General features: G+C 37.5%; 1 protein-coding gene across 3 annotated transcripts in view; it reads left to right on the forward strand.

Annotated features, from left to right (window-relative positions):
* The window catches only part of DPYD (dihydropyrimidine dehydrogenase), a 982193-nt gene that overhangs the window by 759173 nt on the left and 202489 nt on the right, over positions 1–20531 (forward strand). The gene's annotated exons all lie outside the window — the stretch shown is intronic.

Raw genomic sequence — 20531 nt, forward strand, 5'->3', positions numbered from 1 at the left:
CACTTGCTCAACATTCTTGTCAACATTTAGCGTTATCAGACTTTTAAATTGTTATCATTCTAGTGGGTGCAAACTGGTGTCACATGGTGGTTTTAGTTTACATTTCCCTCATGTGGTCGCAAACTGTTAGCTTATAAGCTAATAAATTCCCATTGTTAGAAGCCAACTCAATTTATAGTATATGCTCTTGGCAGCTTAGTAAACTAAAACCTATATATGCAACCTAAAATTTCCTTTTTTTTTTTTTTTAAATATTTATTTATTATTATTTTTTTAATTACATTAAAAAAAATATATGAGGTCCCATTCAACCCCACCGCCCCCGCCCCCCACTCCCCCCACAGCAACACTCTCTCCCATCATCGTGATACATCCATTGCACCTGGTAAGTTCATCTCTGAGCATCACTGCACCCCATAGTCAATGGTCCACATCATAGCCCAGACTCTCTCACGTTCCATCCAGTGGGCCCTGGGGGGATCTACAGTGTCCCGTAATTGTCCGTGAAGCACTATCCAGGACAACTCCACGTCCCGAAAACGCCTCCACATCTCATCTCTTCCTCCCGTTCCCCACACCCAGCAGCCCCCATGGCTACCGTTCCCACACCCATTCCACATTTTCTCTGTGGACATTGGATTGGTTGTGTCCATTGCACACCTATGTCAAGTGAGGGCTTAGATTGAACATGGGTACTGGATGCACTCTTCCCGCTTCTAGTTGTAGACACTCTAGGCTCCATGTTGTGGTGGTTGACCTTCTTCAACTCCATGTTAGCTGAGTGGAGTAAGTCCAATAAGTCAAAGTGTAGGAGCTGAAGTCTATTGAGGCTCTGGGCCTGGGTGTCATATTATCAGTCCAGAGATTCAAATCCCCTACATATATCTTAAACCCAGCACCAACTACAATTCCAATAAAGTAGCATGCACGTCTTGTGAAAAGAGATCCCCTCTGAGTCCATTTCCATCACGCAGAAACACCAGCTCCAAAGAAGGGCCATCTGTCATGGCAGTGAACCCCTTCTGCCATGACCATAGAACCCGTGGGTCTCTTTATCCCTCAAAAGAACCAATACCTGGGGTTGTATCTACCTTATCTGTCTCTTAGACTCTGTTCAGTTGTACATAGGGGTATTCCTTCTGACAACCTCCAGACTCTTTTTTAGAGACTCACAGCCTTATAATCTCATTTCTCCTTTCCATTTCCCCCTTACATTAGGTCAAACCGCTTCCTGAAGTCATGTTATTATATGTAGACAGGTATATTCTGCTGTTCCACATTGAATCTTTAATTCAAGGTCATTTTCTAGTTGCTTCTTCAGCTGGTATGTGGTAGTGATCCCTTGGTGCCAGGGAGGCTCATCCCCGGGTGTCGTGTCCCACGCTGGGGGGAATGCATCACATCTACACGCTGAGTTTGGCTGTGAGAGTGGCCACATTTGAGTAACATGAAGGCTGTCAGGAGGAAACCCCCAGGCACAATGCTACTCTAGGCCTTGTTCTTATTGCAGGTGCATAGGCTCAAAAGTGTAGCCATTAGTATCAAGAGCCCACTGTTGGGCCCTCCTTCCTTCCTGGTTCTTGCCGTTGCACCTGGAGGATTGCCACTGCTCTCCCAGGGCCCACAACAGTGACCCCCTGGCCAGGAGCCCAGTACCCCCCAGCTGTTGTTTTTAATTGTTTCCACTATGAGTATATATAGACATTACCATATACCCTGGGCATATGCCCTGTATAACTCCCTGTCAACCATATATATCCTGTCAATAACATCCCATATCAGTATTCCTCCGCCGCCATTGTTGAAAATTTCCCCTTTTAACTTCATTCAAATATATAATTCAGTGCTATTAGTTGCATTCACAGTGTTTTTCTACCATCATCACCATCATTAGTTACCAAAACCTTTCCATCACCCCATGTAAAAATTCTGTACCAACTAAGAATTAACTCCCCATTCCCTACTTTCAGAACTTGAGATGCTCACATGGCTTTTATGTTTTACTATGTTGGAATGTGATGAATTATATTAACCTAACGTCTCCCCTTTTAATCATATTCACATACACATTTCTGTACTATTAATTGCATTCAAAATGTTGTGCTACCATCCCCACCATCCACCGCCAAAACATTCCCATCATTCCAAATAGGAACCCTGAACATTTTAAACCTTAATTTTCCATTCCCTATCTCTACCTCATCCCCTGATAGCCTATATTCTAGATTACAACTCTAAGAGTTTGCTTATTCTAATTGTTTCAAATCAGTGAAATCATACAAAAGCTGTTCTTTTGTTTTTGGCTTATTTCACTCAGCATGATGCATTCAAGTTTCATCCATGCTGTCACAAGTATCAGGACTTCATTCTTTTTTTATTGGCTTAATAATGGTTGGTGCAAAAGGAATTGTGGTTTTGGACTGTGAATTTTAAATCATTTAACTTGGGTCAAACACATCTTTATTAATCAAAATAGGAACTATTACAATCAACACATTTTTGCCAATGAGAAATAAGTTTGCTTATTCCTGTAGTGTAAAAATCTGTGCTTTGGAATTCAACAAACTCTTGGAAAGTATTTGCTGCATCCTTGTGGAAGCATTTTCCCTGCAAAAAGTTGTCAAGATGCTTAAAGAAGTGGTAGTCAGTTGGCAAGAGGTCAGGTAAATTTGGCGGATGAGGCAAAACTTCATAGTCAGTTTGTTCAATTTTTGAAGCATTGGTTGTGCAATTTGTGGTCAGGCATTGTAGTGAGAATTGAGCCTTTTCTGTTGACTAATGTCAGCTGCAGGCATTGCAGTTTTCAGTGCATCTCATTGATTTGCTGAGCATACTTCTCAGATGTAATGGTTTCGCTGGGATTCAGAAAGCTGTAATGGATCAAACTTGCAGCAAACCACCAAACAGTGACCATGACCTTTTTTGGTGCAAGTTTGGCTTTGGGAGTGCTTTGGAGCTTCTTTGCAATCCAACCACTTAGATGGTCACCAGTTACTGTATAAAATCCACTTTTCTTTGCATGTCACAATCCAATCAAGAAATGGTTCATTGTTGTGTAGAATAAGAGAAGACGACGTTTCAAAATGATGATTTTTAAAATTTTCAGTCAGATCATGAGGCACCCACTTACTGAGCTTTTTCACCTTTCCAGTTTGCTTCAAATGCTGAATGACCATAGAATGGTCGACATTGAGTTCTTCAGCAACTTCTCATGTAGTTTAAGAGGATCAGCTTTGATTATTGCTCTCAATTGGTCATTGTCAACTTCTGATGGCCAGCCACTACTCTCCTCATCTTTAAGACACTCATCTCCTTTGTAAAACTTCTTGAGCCACCACTGCACTGTATGTTCGTTAGCCATTCCTGGGCCAGATGTGTTGGTGATGTTGTGAGCTGTCTCTGATGCTTTATGACCCATTTTGAACTCAAGTAAGAAAATCACTCGAATTTGCTTTTTGTCTAACATAATTTCCATAGTCTAAAATAAATACAAAATAAATAGCAAGTAATAAGTCATTAGCAAAAAACATAAAGCAAGAAATGCACATTAAAATGATGTGTAACATAACCATATTTATTTTTAAATGTAGGCCAAAATCAAATGGCAAAATTTCAACAATGCAAAACCACAAATACGTTTGCACCAACCTATTATATATACCACATTTTATTAATCCATTTCTTGGTTGATGGACACTTCCTTTGCTTCCGTCTTTTGGTAATTGTGAATAATGCCACTATGGACATCATTGTGCAAATATCTGTTCAAGCCTCTGCTCTCAATTCTTTTGGGACAATACCTAGAAGTGAGGTCGCCAGTTCATAAAGTAGTGCTATACTTATCTTTATGAGGAACTGCTTAACTGTATTCTGCTACGTCTGGCACCAGCAATGAATGAGTGTTCCTACTTGTCTGCATCCTTTCCAATACTTATTATTTTCCCTTTTTTTTTTTTAATGTAACAGCCATTGTGATGGGTATGAAATGATATCTAACTGTGGTTTTCGTTTGCATTTCCCTGAGGTCTAATGTGGTTAACCATCTTTTGTGTGCTTTCTTGCTATTTTATGTCTTTTTTGGATAGATGTCTGTTCAAGTTTTTTGCCCATTTTTAAAATTGGGTTTTTTTTGTTAAATTGAAGGATTTCTTTATATATATTGGATATTAATCCTTTATTGGATTTGTGGTTCCCAAATACTGTCTCTCATTGTGTAGGTTGTCTTTTTTTACTTTAATGATAAAGTTATTTTAAAAACATGGGGTTTTTTTTGTTTTTGTTTTTGGATGAGGTCCTTTTATGTATTTTTTCTTTTGTTGCTTGTGCTTTGGATATGAAGTCTAAGAAACCATTGTCTAGCACAAAGTCCTAGAGATCCTTCTTTGTGTTCTTCTAGGAATTGGATAGTTATAATTCTTGTATTTTGGTTTTTGACCCATTTTAGGTTAATATTTGTATATGGTATGAAGTAGATGCCCTCCTTTTTTTCTGCAAATAAAGATCCAGTTTTCCCAGCATTATTGTTGAAGAGACTATTCTTTCCCAACTGTGTGTTCTTTGTTGCCTTGGTAAAAATCATTTGGCCATAAAGGTGAGGATTGATTTCTGAGCTCTCAATCCTATTCCATTGATCTATGTATCTGTCCTTGCCAGTACCATACTGTTTAATTATTGTGACTTTGAAATAGGTTTTAATATCAGGAAGTGTGAGTCTTCCAATATCATTTTTTTCAAGGTAGTTTTTGCTGTTCAAGGCCCCTTACCCTTCCATATAAATTTGGTGATTGGATTTTCCATTTCTGCAGTTAAGGTTGTTGGAATTTTGATTGGGATTGCATTTAATCTGTAAATTGCTTTAGGTAGTATTGACATCTTAATTATATTTACTTTTCCAGTCCATGAACACAGAATATTCTTCTGTTTATTTAGTTCTTCTCTAATTTCTTTTGTCACTGTTTTGTAGTTTTCTGTGTACAAGTTCTTTACATCCTTGATTAGATTTATTGCTAGATATTTGATTATTTTTGTTACTATTATGAATATAAATGTTTTCTTGCCTTATTCTTCTGATGGTTCATTGCTTGTATGTAGAAATACCATCAGTTTGGAGGTGTTGATCTCCTTCACTGCCTCTTGACTGAAATTCATTTATTAGCTCTAGGAGCTTTGTTGTAGATTTTTCAAGATTTTCTGTATATAGGATCATTCCATTTACTTTTTCCTTTCCAATCTGGATGGCTTTTATTTCTTTTTCTTGCCTAATTGCTCTGACAAGAACTTCCAGTACAATGTTGAATAACAGGGTGCCAGGGGTTATCTTTGTCTTATTCCAAATATCACATGAAAAGCTTTCAGTGTTTCACCATTAAGTTGGAAGTTTAACTGTGAGCTTTTCATACATGCCTTTTATCATGTTGAGGAAGTTTCCTTTCATTCCTAGTATTCTCTAAGTGATTTGATCAAAAAAGGGTGCTGTGTTTTGTTAAATGCCTTTTCTGTATCAGTTGAGGTAATATGTTTTTTTCTTCATTCTGTTAATGTACTATATTATATTAGTTGATTTTCTTAGTTGAACCACCCTTGCATACCAGAGATAAATCCTACTTGATTGTGATATATAATTGTATTAATATGCTATTGGACTTGGTTTGTTACTATTTTGTTATGGAGTTTTGCATCTATATTCATAAGAGATATTGGTCTATAGTTTTCTTTTCTTGTGATATCTTTATCTGTCTTTGGCATGAGTGGGAAGTTGGCCTCAGAAGGAGTTTGGGAGTGTTCCCTCCTCTTCAATTTTTTTTGAAGAGTTTGTGCAGAATTGAAATTAAGTCTACTTTGAATGTTTGGAAGAATTTCCCTGTGAAGCCATCTGGTCCTGAGCTTTTCTTTGTTGGAAGGTTTTTGATTACTGATTCTACCTCTTTACTAGTTCACTGATACTTTCTTCTGCCAGCTCCATTCTTTTTTTGAAACCCTCCGGAGCATTTTCCATTTCAGTTATTGTGGTTTTCAACTCTAGTAGTTCTGTTTGGTTCTTGTTTGTATTAGTCTGCCAAAGGGGTTCCAGTGTAAAGTAGCACAGATCTGTTGACTTTTATAAAGGGCATTTATTTGGGATAAAAGCTTACATTAGCAAGGTCCTGAAGAGTCCAACTCAAGGTTGCTTTCTTACCAAAGTCAGTTTCCACATGTTGAAGCAAGATGGTCGCTGATCTCTGCCTGGTCTCTGCTTTCCCTCTGGGCTTCTAGTCCTCTCTCTCTCTCCAGGTTAAGGCTTCCCATATTAGTCTCAGGCAAATAGGCCTTCTCTTCCCAAGACTCTAGCTATTTGAGCCTTCTCCTTTCTATCACATGACAGGATCAAAACTGGCAAAGTCTCTCCTCTTTCTGTGTGTCTTCTCGAGTGAATATCCATTTATATCAGCCTGCCAAGGGAGCAAAGACTCAACCTGAATTACATCTTACTGACATAGCTCATTCAGAAGCCCTAAATTGATTTTATCAAGTAAATTTAATGAGATCCCTCCCTGAATTTATATAATCAAAGGGTATCACACCCAGAGGAATAGATTAGTTTACAAACATAATCTGTTCTCTTTTTGGAATTTATAAAATAATCTCAAACTGTCACACTATTTAATATTTCTCTTTACTTAGACTCTCATATTGTTCATTCATTGTTTTCCTGATATCTTGTAGTTCTTTCTCTATGCTTTCCTTCATCTCAAGCATTTTTAAGATCCTTTTTAAAAGGCTTTATTTGGTAAGTTCACATTCTTGTCTTCTTTGTTGTTTTTTGTGTATTTTTGTCCTCTTCTTTGGATGGGCTATCATTTCCTGTTTCTTTGTCTTGTACTCTTTTGTTGCATACTATACATTTTAATATTTTATAATGTTAACCCTGAGATTTACTTCCTGGGATGTCTGTTTCCTAGTTTTATAACCAGCTGATCGTAAGACAGAGATTTTCTTGAGTTTCAGCCCTCTTATCGGGAAGGTCTGTACAATGTGAATTTCCTGTTTTACTAGGCCTCTGTCTTGTCCTGGGCTTTTGCTTCTTAGTTTTTTGGAGCTCCCCTGTTTATAGGAATTTGGTTATCCCTTCTCTTTCTCAGGGGACAAATCTCCCACTCCGAGATAGCTGAAGCCAACAGGCCTTTGCTCCAGAACCATCTCCCTCTATAGTTTTTTTATACTCCTTTCATTGTCTCATGCTGTTTTTGCCTAGAGGGCAAATTCTGGGAGGAGTATCTACCCTCGGGAGGACTTTCCCAATTCATTCTTTCCCAACCAAAAAGGGCCAGGGACCCATGAAGGGGTACAGACTGGCTCCAAAGTGCCCTGTGGAAAGGGTCAGGAAGGTGGCAAAAGTCTTCTCCGATGACTTCCCAAAGTAAGTTTTCCTGGCCTGCCAGGAAATATAGACCTTTAGGTAACTTTCCCCCATAGCCCGGAGGATTCCCTGCATCTTTAAATCTCCACTACCTCTGCCCCTATCTGGGGAGGGTTAAAACAATGGCTGTCATCCCCTTCATCTGGGTTTGAAACAATAGTTGTCCTGAGAGACAGGACACAGCCATTTTTTGCTAATGAAATCCATGCTCAGTAATTTGCTGTGCACACCTCTGTTCTTAGGGGAAAGGATTTTTATTACCCTTTCTGTCACCAGCCACTAGCCAGGGACTGAACCCACAGCACGCTGCTGTGAGAGTGGGAGATAAGCACCAGAAGCTGCCAGGTGGAGAGCAATTTACAATTCTGTACCATAGTTTATCAGCCTCTTCCTCCTACTCTTCCCTGATGCTGTACAGTGTTCTTCTGGCCCCTGGATTTTCAAAATAGTTGTTTCAGATATTTCCTGTCTGTTTAATAGTTGTTTTGGGGGAAGGACTAAGTCCTGAAATTCCTTACTCCACGATCTTCCTTGGAAGTATCTCTTACATTAATCGATTTTTGAATGCTAAACCAACTTCACATTCCTGGGATAAACCCCATTTGGTCACGATGCTTTACCCATTTTATAAATATTGCTGAATTTGATTTTCTTATATTTTTTAAGATATTTGGGTCTAGGTTAATGAAGGAGATTGGTCTATAACTGTATATTCTTTTAACGTATATGTTACGTTTTGGTAACAGAGTATTCTTTTTAATTTTATCTAATGCTAGTTCCTTTAGCAGATCTTGCCCTGGTTATTCCTACTAGTTTATTCCTGGCTAAATTCCTACTAGTTTCTAATTATCCAATTGCCTGAGAAGCATCCCTAGTTTATAATCCAAACTCCTAAAATAAAAGTTCTAGGGACCACATGAAATGCACAGGTAGAGGCTATTTTACCAGTCTCTTGCTTCCCTCTGGTATAGTAGAAGGGTTTGCCAGACTGATGCATAATCTCATGGTCTAAGGTAGTATAAGAGCTTCTTTAATTATTGGTTTAGGAGAGCTTGTCTGAAATAATGTAGTGTTAAATTATTTTTCCTTTCCTAATTGCTTGATATTGTTCTCTATTTTATGCATGTTGCCGATTACTGCAACATTTATGATGCATTTATAGAAGTATAAATACATGTATGAAAACAATTTCTACAACAATTGCTTAATGGTTGAATGGAGTGGAGTTTTATTTTCTTCCATTACACAAGCTTTAAAAAAAAAAGAATCTTGCTATTCTAATTGTAACCCTTGACCTTATTCTCTTCTGTCTGATAAAAATCCTAAATTACTTTTCTCATTAAACAAAAATATCTTTATGGTCTATAGAAAGGCTACAACAGGCACGTGTACAAATAGTATATATTCTTTCTATGCTTGTCTTAGAAGTATATTTTTATTAACAATAGCACTGGACTTCCCTCATTTTATGATAATTTTTATTTATACACTCTTGATATTCAAACCTGTTTATTCTTATGTCATGTCAGTATTTTAAAAGATTTTTTTTAAGTAAATTATAAATTATATAGAAATTGATAGGCTGAGAACAGAGAGGGCTGATACTCTGCGAACTACGCATTAGCCCTACTTACCTGTGGCACTTTGATATTATTTATGAATTACAAAAAGAGATATTGATTATGTTTGTAAACTGGTCAGTTTCTCTGGGTGTGATACCCTTTGTATTAAATTCAAAGGTTTTATGTTTATTTGATTATATTAAGATTAGGGCTTTAATTCGACTGCATCAATAGGGCATGCAGGCTTGAGTCCTCACCCCCTTGGTGAGCTATATAAATGGATGCTCACTCAAGAAGAACACAGAAGTAGATACACAGAGAAGATACACAGAAGAAGAGAGACAGCTCCATAGAAACAGCAGAGGCCCCAGGAAGAAAAATGAGCCATTCACCTGATAGTTTACATGTGACCTTGTAAAGAGGCCAGAGCTGCTGAGCCCAGAAAGAAACAGGCCCTGGAGAAGAGAGATCAAACCCTATACCTACAGTTGAGATCAGAAGCTGGACCCACGGAGCCTTAAGAGGGAAGAGGAGGGCTGAACCGTCACAGATGTTCCCCACCATCTTGCTTCAACACATGGCAGCAGAATTTGATAAGGAAGAAACCTTGAGTTGGACTCTTCAGCGTCTTATAACTGTAAGTTATAAATACTCTTTATAAAAGCCAACAAATTTCTGGTACTTTGCATTAGCACCCCTTTGGCTGACTAATACACCACCCAAATGCATTCTATACCATTTCCCAACCCAAAAAGTTACTTTAGTCTGTTAGCATAAATGTTTCACAAATCTAATTTGTTTGTTATATATCTGCAAATTTTCTCACCTTGTCCCCAACCTCTCCAGAAATATCCTAGCTCTCAACCTTGAACCTATCTACCCACCTTTCAAGAGTTCAGCTGAATAAAAAATAAATAAAAGTAAAAAAAAACAAAAAACAAACTCAGTTGAAGTCTTGTATCCTCCAAAAAACCTCCAGCACCACCTCGGTCTTCCTGGCTCTTCCTTTTCTCTAAGTTCCAGCAGTGTCTTTATTCTGCCCCCACACAAGCAGGCATGTGGACATGTGTTCCTGTGTGCTGTTGGCTTGTATTACTACTGTGTTTTCAGCTCATCTCTTCAACCTCATAAACTTGCTAAAAGGAAGTATCTCTTTTGCTGCCTCTTGAGCGGCTGGCACAGTGCCAAGTACAAGACATAGATTTACAAAAAATGATTTTTCATTTTGTACTACCTTGTTAAAATTTAGGAAGAAATTTTATTGTCACTAATTCAGAGACCAACTACCCTAAGGAATAGGTTCCCTCCTTTCAAGTGTGTCAGTTTTAACAGATGGAGATGTCCTTGTCTACACCACTATCTTTGAGAGTTGTCCAGCCCAAAGAGGAGAACAAAACTGCATTGTCTGCTAAACAAATTGGATTTCACCAGACTCGGAGGAATGCAGACTTACCAAAGGGCACCAAGATTTACACGTGTAATTTGTTATAAAGTGCAAAGAGAATATATTACTAAGAATGAAAGGAAAGATTTACAGTACAGCAAATGCTTCCATTGACAGCCTGGCTATGGAACCGCCTACAGAGTAAACATAGCTCAGAATTATAGAGAAAAAAGGATCTAAGGTTTTCCAAAGAAATTATATGAGCCTAGTGGACATGGCAACTCTTTTTTGTTTACTTGTTGTATGTCTTCAGAAAAATGTTCACTTCTACCTATCCTGGAGTCCTCAAAATTAGAATATAATTCTGGTCATTAGAATTATCATTGCCATTATAATCCTCTTCTCAGAGAATCATTTTTTAATATGTATAGAATGGTGAATTTTTAGGAGATATGGTAGCACTTGCTCTAGACATCCTTAAGCAAAATCACATGGGAAATTATTCATCAAGGCTGCTAAGCCTGGTATGGTTCAGAATGCATTTCTTAACTGAGGAAATAGACAATTTTTAAAAACAGCCCATTTTTTACACTTATAGGTTAATTCTTTATATTTATAGTTTTAAATCACTTCCAGAAATACTTATTTGAGCAGTAAGATATAATGTAGTGTGGAAATAAAGAAAAGCTCTCTATTCAAACCCAGCAGTGGGTTTTATGGTGACATTGTAGACCAGTTGTTTTATTGTTGTCTTCAACCTTGTACCATACAACCTGTCTTTCTTACATGCACTTACCAGCTAACCTACTTGAGCCTGAATTTCCTCATCTGTAAAATGGGATTAATGATTAGGTGACTTGCAATTTCATTGTGGGTATATAAATAATGTACTACTAATGTGGCAGATCAATTGGTACTTAGTGGGCTCTAAAAATTATTTATATTTACCCTTAAAATTAATATTACCACTGGCTTTGAATTCTAATTTTGCTTTCCCATATGAAGGCCAACACCTTAAAAATAGTGAAAGTTTTGAGTTTTATTACTGGCAACCCAGAAACAGTTTATGATAACTCATCAATGTGTCTTACTGGAATCAGGAACTAAATGGCAAGAATGAAAACATCTGCTCCATTTTAAATCCTAAATACCAGCTGAGATTGAAAAATCACTTTTAGTTTTCCTAATAACTTGCCTTCAAAATTTTGCACCATTTGTAACTAAAAACACATTTAAATATTTAAGAATGATAGTGATAAAAATTCTCTACTTGTGTTCACCTTTATGGAGGTAAGAGAATAAATAGTAAATAATACAATGATTGTATTATACATACTATACAGTATATTTAATGATTTTAGTTATACCAGCCAATTATATGAATCAATTTACAGATCTCTTCTTTCTTGTTTCCACAGAGAGTACATATGTTGTAGTGTCTATCATGAAAACTAAAACCAAGTTGGAAATAGCAATAATACACTTAATTCAATAATACTCATTTATCTGTGTGTCTTTCCTCTGTGTAAACATGCCTGCACATTGCATTTCCTTTTAAATCTGAATGTCTTCTTTGGCCATATTGAAGAATGTGCTTACTCCTCTGTTTCATTAAATTGCTGTGTTATCGGGTAATTGTTTAAACATAATGCCATAGCACTATCAAAAGGAAAGGTGAAGTAATGGCATTTGCAAATGTCAGGGATTATCTTAACACTTTTATTATAGTTTATAAAAAAGAAGGTTCAGGGCATTTTATGGCAATTATTTCCTCAGAAATTGGTTATTTAAATAAACTGCTAATTATCTGAAGATGACAGTAGTGAAAATGTTATTAATGAGTTGTTTAATAAGTGTAGCTTGTGGTGGCCACCTACAGGTTGAAAAAAGAAAGAACATATAGATTAATTATGCTTAGAAATCATATGTGAATGTCATATTTTTTTTCCTCTAGTAATGAATTTAAAGATATTTAGATCTTCATGCCATCTTTTGAATCTTGGACAATGTAGTAAGTTTCAAAGTTTTTCATAATCCATGATTTTTGTTCTACATCAAATTCCATTTTGCTTCCATAATTTTCTTTGTCCTGTCATTCTTGGATATAATTACCATTAACTATAGGTAGTATGACTATATAATGTATCATTCAAACTTGGATATTTTTAGACTGAAAGATTATACTTATATATAAGATTACTTATAATTATAAGTATCATATAATTTATGAATACTAACCTGTGTAAACTGGGACTGCCTATGCTAACGGACCATATGGTCAACCTAGTTAAAACAATTACTACTATGGCATTAATTTAATTCCTATCCAACAATTAATACAGTGCAAATTTTCTTAGTTTTATCGTACCTGGCCAACTTATATCTTTATCAGTTATAAAAATTAGTATCACAAGATAGCAAGACAACATCGGGGTAAGGGGCTTCTAGACTCAGCTCCTGCTACAGGGCAATTAGTAAACACCCAGAGCTATGTGGAGCTAGCTGGAGCACCTGTTTGGGGGCTCCAGGAGGCCAGAAGAGCATCCTGCAACATCCTTGAAGGAATGGAAGGAGGAGACTGCCCATCTGCAGAGAAGATTCATAAGTAGAGCGCTCCACACCAGGGGAGCTGGTGCCCATCCTCCAAGGGAGGCACAGGCCACCTTGGGACCTGTTCCACGGCTGGAATTAAAAGCTCCACTTCCCCAGAATGGGAGAGGAAGAGACAGTTGGGCACCAACTTCAGGTACTGATGAGTAAATTCAGCAGGCTAAATTATAATCCCAAGAACAACTAAAGTCAGAAAGAGGCCAGTGGCTGCCATCTTAACCCTGTGCCTGACTCAAGGGGAAGTGGGGCAGACTGAAAATCACAGTGCTGGCTTTTTTCCATCCAGATCAGAGTGCGGCTTTAGCACAAGCTCCAACCCCACCTCCAGGAAAATACCGGCCAAGCCATGGAGGCAGGTGATTATCCTACTCTGGCAGTGTAGGCCATCCCAGGAGCTATTCTGTGGCTGGAATTGGAAGCTCCATTTCCAAAAATCAGGGTAAGAGGAGATGGTTGGCCGCTGATTTCACCTACTGATTAGTAGACTTGGCTGGCTAAGGTATAACCCTAGGAATCTGAAGCAGGCTAGTAAGCTAGGGAATTAATAGATCTGGATCCTAGCAGAGAGTCCACATGGACATCAGTAACAATGGCTGCTGGAAGACCCTCACCCCCAAGATACCGCTATCCAGAACAAAGACTTCTTCTGGAAACAAAGTAAAGCCCCAGATATTCCCCAAGGACTTTATCATTGAGTCCTCTTTAGGGGATTGATGGGTGATGTAATCAATCAAAACAGCAAACAGCTGGAACCCCTCCCCTGCCATTAGCAAAAGGGTGGAATAATTAACAGGTTAAAAGCCAGGCAGAGGCCTGAGTGCACGCTCTCACCCTGCTCTCTTGCCTCTGGACCCATTCCTGCACTCTGTGCACTACTCTCACCATTTTTCCTCTGCCATGTGGCCACACAAATAAACCTGGGGATTTAAAACCTATAGTGGGGAATTATAACTTGTAAATCAGCCTGCCTTATCACTTTTCACCCCCTTCCTCTCTACCTGGGACCTCTGCTCTGTTATTTTCTCCCATTTCTCTTCCTTCTCTACCTGAATAAAGTACTGACCTAATACACCCAGTGTGCTCTTGAAATTTATTTCTGCAGCATAGCCAAGAACCTAGACAAAATTCAGTAACAGAACACCTAGAGTGTGAATCTGTCCAATTCGGAAAGAGGCCGGTGGCCACTATTTTGACTCCGCCCCCAGCATGAGGGGAAGCCTGGCTGACCAACAACTACAGTGATGGTAGGAATGGGTTTCTTTCACCCAGATCTGCCTGCAGCCCTAGGCTAGGCTTGGGCCTTACCTCTGGCAGGGAGGGGCTGGCAGGCCCTGCACCAGCCTATCCAGGAAACTGCAGGTACCTTTGGCTGTCACAAACTGAAAATAGGAAGTCTACCAGGGCAACTGCAGTCATCTTGGACCCACACTGCATGGACTGCTGCCCACACCTGGCGCTCCATACCTGCCCCAAGGAGTGGAGAAAAGGGTGTGAAGCTTCATCAGTCTCTCTGGGCAACTACCCTCTAGGCTTGTATGACTTGGATTATTCCAGAGAGCTGTGACTCTGTCCCTACCCCTGGCAAAGGAGAAAGTTGGGAGAAGCTTCATTGATCCCTGGGGTAATGAAGGCAGCTTGAGCCTTCACAGCTTATAGCAACGACTATATCCTAGGCTCCTACAGCACAAATAGCAAGGGAGAAAGGACGGGAAGCCCTAAAGAGAAAAACTGCACCCGGAATAAATGCTCTAGTATGCCAAATGCCAAGACCCCAACAAAAAATTACAATTCACACCAAGAAACAGGAAGCTATGGTCCAGTTAACGGAAAAAGAGAAGCCTCCAGATGACATAAAGGAGTTGAGACAACTAATCATAGATGTTCAAACAAATCTCCTTAATAAATTCAATGAGATGACTAAAGAGATTAAGGATATTAAGAAGACATTGGATGAGCACAAAGAAGAATTTGAAAGCATACATAGGAAAATAGCAGTACTTATGGGAATGAAAGGAGCAATCAATGAATTTAAAAAGCATTGGAATCATATAATAGCAGAAGAAAGGATTGGTGAGCTTGAAGAAATGACCTCTGAAAGTGAACATACAAAAGAACAAATGAAGAAAAGAATGGAAAAAATTTGAATAATTTATCAGGGAAATAAATGACAGCAAAAGGATTGCAAGCATACATGTCATGGATATTCCAGGAGGAAAAGAGAAGGGAAAAGGGGCAGAAGGAATATTTGAAGAAATAATGGTAGAAAATTTCCCAACCCTATGGAAGGACATAGATATCCATGTCCAAGATGCGCAATGTACTCCCATCCGGAAAAATCTGAATAGACCAATTCCAAGACACATACTAATCAGAATGTCAAATGCCAAAGACAGAGAATTCTGGAACAGCAAGAGAAAAGCAATGCATTTCATTTAAGGGAAACTCAGTAAGATTAAGTGCTGATTTCTGACCGGAAACCATAGAGGCAAGAAAACAGTGGTATGATAGATTTAAAATACTGCAAGAGAAAAACTTCCAGCCAAGAATCTTATGTCCAGCAAGACTGTCTTTCAAAAATGAGGGCAAGATTAGAATATTCACAGATAAACAGGAACTGAGAGAATTTTAGGGAAGAGACCAGATTTTAAGGAAATACTAAAGGATATACTACTGCCTAAAAAGAAAAGACAGGAGAGAGAAGCCTGGAAGAGAGTTTAGAAAAGAAGATTATATCAATAAAAGTAACTAAAAGTGTCAAAAGAGTGGTGAAAATAAAACATGACAAATAAAACTCAAATAGTCAGGAATAAACTTAAACAACAGTGTAAAGCACTTCTGTTCAGAAAACGGCAACTCAATGTTAAAAGAAATCAAAAAGACCTAAATAATTGGAAGAACATTCCATGCTCATGAATAGTAAGACTAAATATCATTAAGATGTCAGTTCTACTCAAAAGATATACAGATTAAATGCAATCTCAATAAAAATTCCACCAGCATTTTTTAAAAATTTGAAAACATGATTACCAAATTTATTTGTAAGAGTAAGGGGTCCTGAATAGCCAGAAACATCTTAAAAAGGAAAAGCAAGCCCTCATCTCCAGACTTTAAATCATACTACCTAGCTATAGTGGTAAAAACAGCATAGTACTGGCATAAAGACAGACATATAGACCAGTGGAACCAAATTGATGGTTCAGAAACAAACACTCACATGTATGGTAAAGTGGTTTTTGATGATCCTGTCAAATCCATCCATCTCGAGCAGTACGATCCATTCAACAAATGGTGCTGTAAGAACTGGATTTTCACAGCCAAAAGAAGGAAGGAGGATCCCTATCTCACACCTTATGCAAAAATTAACTCAAAATGGATCAAAAACCTTAAAATAAAAGCAGGAACCATAAAGCTTCTGGAAGAAATTGTAGGGAAATATCTTTAAGACCTGGTGGTAGGTGGTGGATACTTTTTTTTTTTAAGATGTATTTTTATTTCATTTCTCTCCCCTTCCTCCTCTCCCTCACCAGTTGTCTTTTCTCTGTGTCCATTTGCTGCGTGTTCTTCTTTGTCTGCTTCTGTTGTTATTAACAGCATGGGAATCTGTGTCTCTTTTTGTTGTGTCATCTTGTTGCATCAGTTCTCCGTGTGTGCAGCGCCATTCCTGGGCAGGCTGAACTTTCTTTCACGCTGGGCAGCTCTCCTTATGGGGCACACTCCTTGCGCGTGGGGCTCCCCTATGCGGGGGACACCCCTGCGTGGCAGGGCACTCCTTGCATGCATCAGCACTGCACATGGGCCAGCTCCACACGGGTCAAGGAGGCCCAGGGTTTGAACCATGGGCCTCCCATGTGGTTGTCGGACACCCTGTCCATTGGGCCAAGTCCGCTTCCTGGGTGGTGGATTCTTAAAGGAGATAAGAGAAGGACAGAGATGGACTACTGATGTTTAATGTAGTAGAAGTTTTAATTAGCTGTACTGTAAAAGTGTGGAAATGTATAGAGTGGATGGTAACAAATAGTGAGTAAGAGCTAGTTTATAAATGGAGATATGGCTGAAAATGGTAGTCTAGGTATGAAAATGGTAGTCTAGGTATGTAAATGCCAACTGACAGAATTCTAGAGAATAATCTAAGAGCTGAATAGCACAGTAAACCAAGAGGTGGATGAGAATTGTGGTTGATGGTACAGATGCAAGAGTGTCCTTTGTGAGCTACGGCAAATGTATACATCACTACTGCAGGGCGCTGGGAATGTGGAAAAGCATGGGAAAAATACTACTGGGGTGACTTATGGACTGTGGTTAACAATAATAATGTAATATTCTTTCATCTATGCCAAAGATGTACTGTACTGATAATGGGGCAGTATTGAAAATGTGAGCCAGATGTAACAATCACATGATATTACATTATCTGTAACAAATGTTCCACCACAGTGTGGTGTGTTGTTAGAGGGGTGTTGTTTGGGAATCCTATAAGTGTGCATGATTGTTTTGTGGGTTTACAACTTCTATCATAAAAAATATATTTAAAAAATAATAGTAGGGTGGGTTGGGGAAAAACACACCAAATGTAAGATAAGAACTATAACTCTAGTAAGATTTTGACAATATTCTTTCATAATTTTTAACAAACATCTCACAACAATGCAAGGGGTTGGTGGAGGTTTGATGTATGGGTCCCCTGTATGCTGTTATGCATGTTTGCTTTGTAAGTTCACAACTTTTACTATACACTTATTGTTTATATATGTTCATATATAAATGATATAAAAATAATAGGGTTGGTTGGGGGAAAAATACTTTGGTCAGTAATATTTTGACAATGCTCTTTAATAATTAGTTAAAAAGGTTTGACAACAATGCAAGGTATTGGTGATAGTGTGAGTTTTGAGAGTCCTGTATGATATTATATATGTTTGTTTTGCAAGTTCACAACTATTACTATACACTTATTGTTTATGTATGAGTGATATACTTTAGTAAAGTAAAAAAATAAAAAATAAAAATAAATTAGTATCACCTCTTTCTCTGATATTCAGTCATTAGAAATACGTAGGAAGTATAGCATTGTGGTTTAGAACATGGGATTGCAAGTCAGGTAGATCTGATTTAAATAATGTACCCATACTTACTAACTGAATGATCTTGAGGGTGTATTTATCCACTTTGAGTCTTGGATTCCACACTATAAAATGGGGACCAAAAAAAAAAAAACCAATTTCATAGTAATGACATCAGGACAGTACAATGGTATGCAAAAACACTTAGGAAATGACCTGGAAATTAGAAAACACTGAATAATAAAGTTTTTATATTTAATATATTTAAGTTGCCTACTTTTTTATGTTAAATTCATCACTTAAAGCTATTGGGAAACCACAGAGCATGTAAAATTGCTCTTTAAACTATCACAACAAAGTTCATAGTATCCTTGAATTTTAAAGTGGAAGAAATCATCTAATCCAGTATTTCCTATAGCAGGAAAGCCGTTTCTGCTCCATCTTGCCTGCCAAGTAGCCATATAGATGAAAGGATATGGAGGTTTCAATGTGGCTACTTCTGTTGCTGAATTTACAATAAATTAATATTGAAAACTAAATAAAGCCAATAATTATGCTGAACCATTGATGCCAGTTATTTTTGTCATGTGAGTATGCTATCATCTTCTCCATCATGTTCTAGATACCCTGTCTGTTAATGTGTTACTGAAAATATTGGCCCCAGGCTGAGTGAACCCTTTTGAATGTATAGAGGGTAGAATTATGGCACATCCCGTATATAAAAGTTTTGCAGCACAGAATATGTAATGCTTATTCTTGTAATATGAATTTCAGGAGTACTATATAAATTTCTCATTTTTTAATTGCAGAAGTGAATCATAAATACCTTCTCACTTTAAAAGGATCAAATAGTATGGGAGTGTAGATTCCCATTGAACATCTTCATGGCAGAATCCACCCACCCCTTACCCCAGAGATTATAACTGCAAACAGTTTGGAATTCATCATTCTATGCATTTACATGCATACATTCTACATGTTATCACACACTGTATTTTTTCTTTACCATAAATGGGACCATACAATATATATCAGTCTGACACTTGTGAATAACACTTAACATTATTTCTTAAAGATATTTCTATGTCAGTGTTAAAGTTTTCCTAGTATATCATACATGGATAAACTGTAATTTATTTAATAGCATACCTACTGATGATTATTTAGGTTGCTTTCATTATCTTGTTACCAAAATAATACTTCAGTAACCATCTTTATACATGTAACTGTGCCTATATTAGGAATGGCTTCCTGAAAGTAGAGTTTCTGCGTGAAAATGCAGATACATTTTGATATTGCAAATTATCTTTCACTCTGATAAAATTTATACACACAAATGTACTCATTTACATTTATAGACTCAAACTATGAAAATATATATTTTTTAATGAAATGACATATGAATGATAAGAGCATTTTCAAATTTGATATCTAAATTGGTTAATATCCCTTAAGAATTACATGTTTATCACCACACATTTATAACTGTTTATCATTTTGATCCGTTTTCCCTGATCTTGACAGTAATGTTAGCTTTCATATATTGTGGACTTAATATGGGCCAAGCACATGTTGAGTACTTTCCATGAAATATATATTTCACAGTCCCCAAGTCACTATGATATTATGATTATTGTCCCTATTTTAGAGATAAGGGAAGCAGGCTTTAGGATGTTAAGGAGCTTGCTCAAAATACAGTTGTAGAAATAACTGAGCTGGGACATACACCAAGTTGATTGGAGTCTAGAACCTGTCCTCTTAACATTACTGATTTTCTTAGGCAAAGTCAATATGAAGATTATCCTCTTCATATTTTGGCTCATCACTTCTCAATAATACCTGAGAACCATGTATTTATGTGTCCCAGAGACTTGATGTTTAATCCCAGCTCTATCCCTTTAAAACTGTGTGACACCAGACAAGTTATTTATTTAGCTTGACCATCCCTTCCTTCATATATAAAATACCAGTGACATCTCTTCACAGAGTTGAAGGGGTTAAGTTACACAGTGAATATGAGAAGCCTCAGCCGCAGGGGTGGTGTATGGAAGTCAGTCCAGGAATAAGCACTCCTTTTCCTTCCACCTTCTGAAAGGAAACTGGCCCCCTCCTTTGTGAATAGTGGCTACTGCATTAATATCGATTGAATAGCTATTGAATACGTTATGTATGAAGCAACAGGTTAACATAGCTAAGGTGATATGAATGCTTGGGAGAATAAGTCTTGAAAATTTTGCCTAAAATTAAAATATAAGAATTCTTTTGGCTTTTCCAATAAAATAAAACTAACATCAAAATGGATATTGTTTTTCATTTCTCCCCTTTGAATTTCAAATTTCTGTACATCACTCTGGGTCCATTTAGTACCTCAGTTTCACTTTTAATTAAGCTAATATTCTCAGGACCTTAATCCATGTATAAAGGTAGATTTTTAATAGCTGTGCTCCATATATTATCAGTATATTAACTTCATCAACATTTTTAACTTGTTTAAACTTGTTTATGGCTTGATTTATAAA

This window comes from Dasypus novemcinctus, chromosome 9, assembly GCF_030445035.2.
Source record: "Dasypus novemcinctus isolate mDasNov1 chromosome 9, mDasNov1.1.hap2, whole genome shotgun sequence".
NCBI classification, from domain to species: Eukaryota; Metazoa; Chordata; class Mammalia; order Cingulata; family Dasypodidae; genus Dasypus; species Dasypus novemcinctus.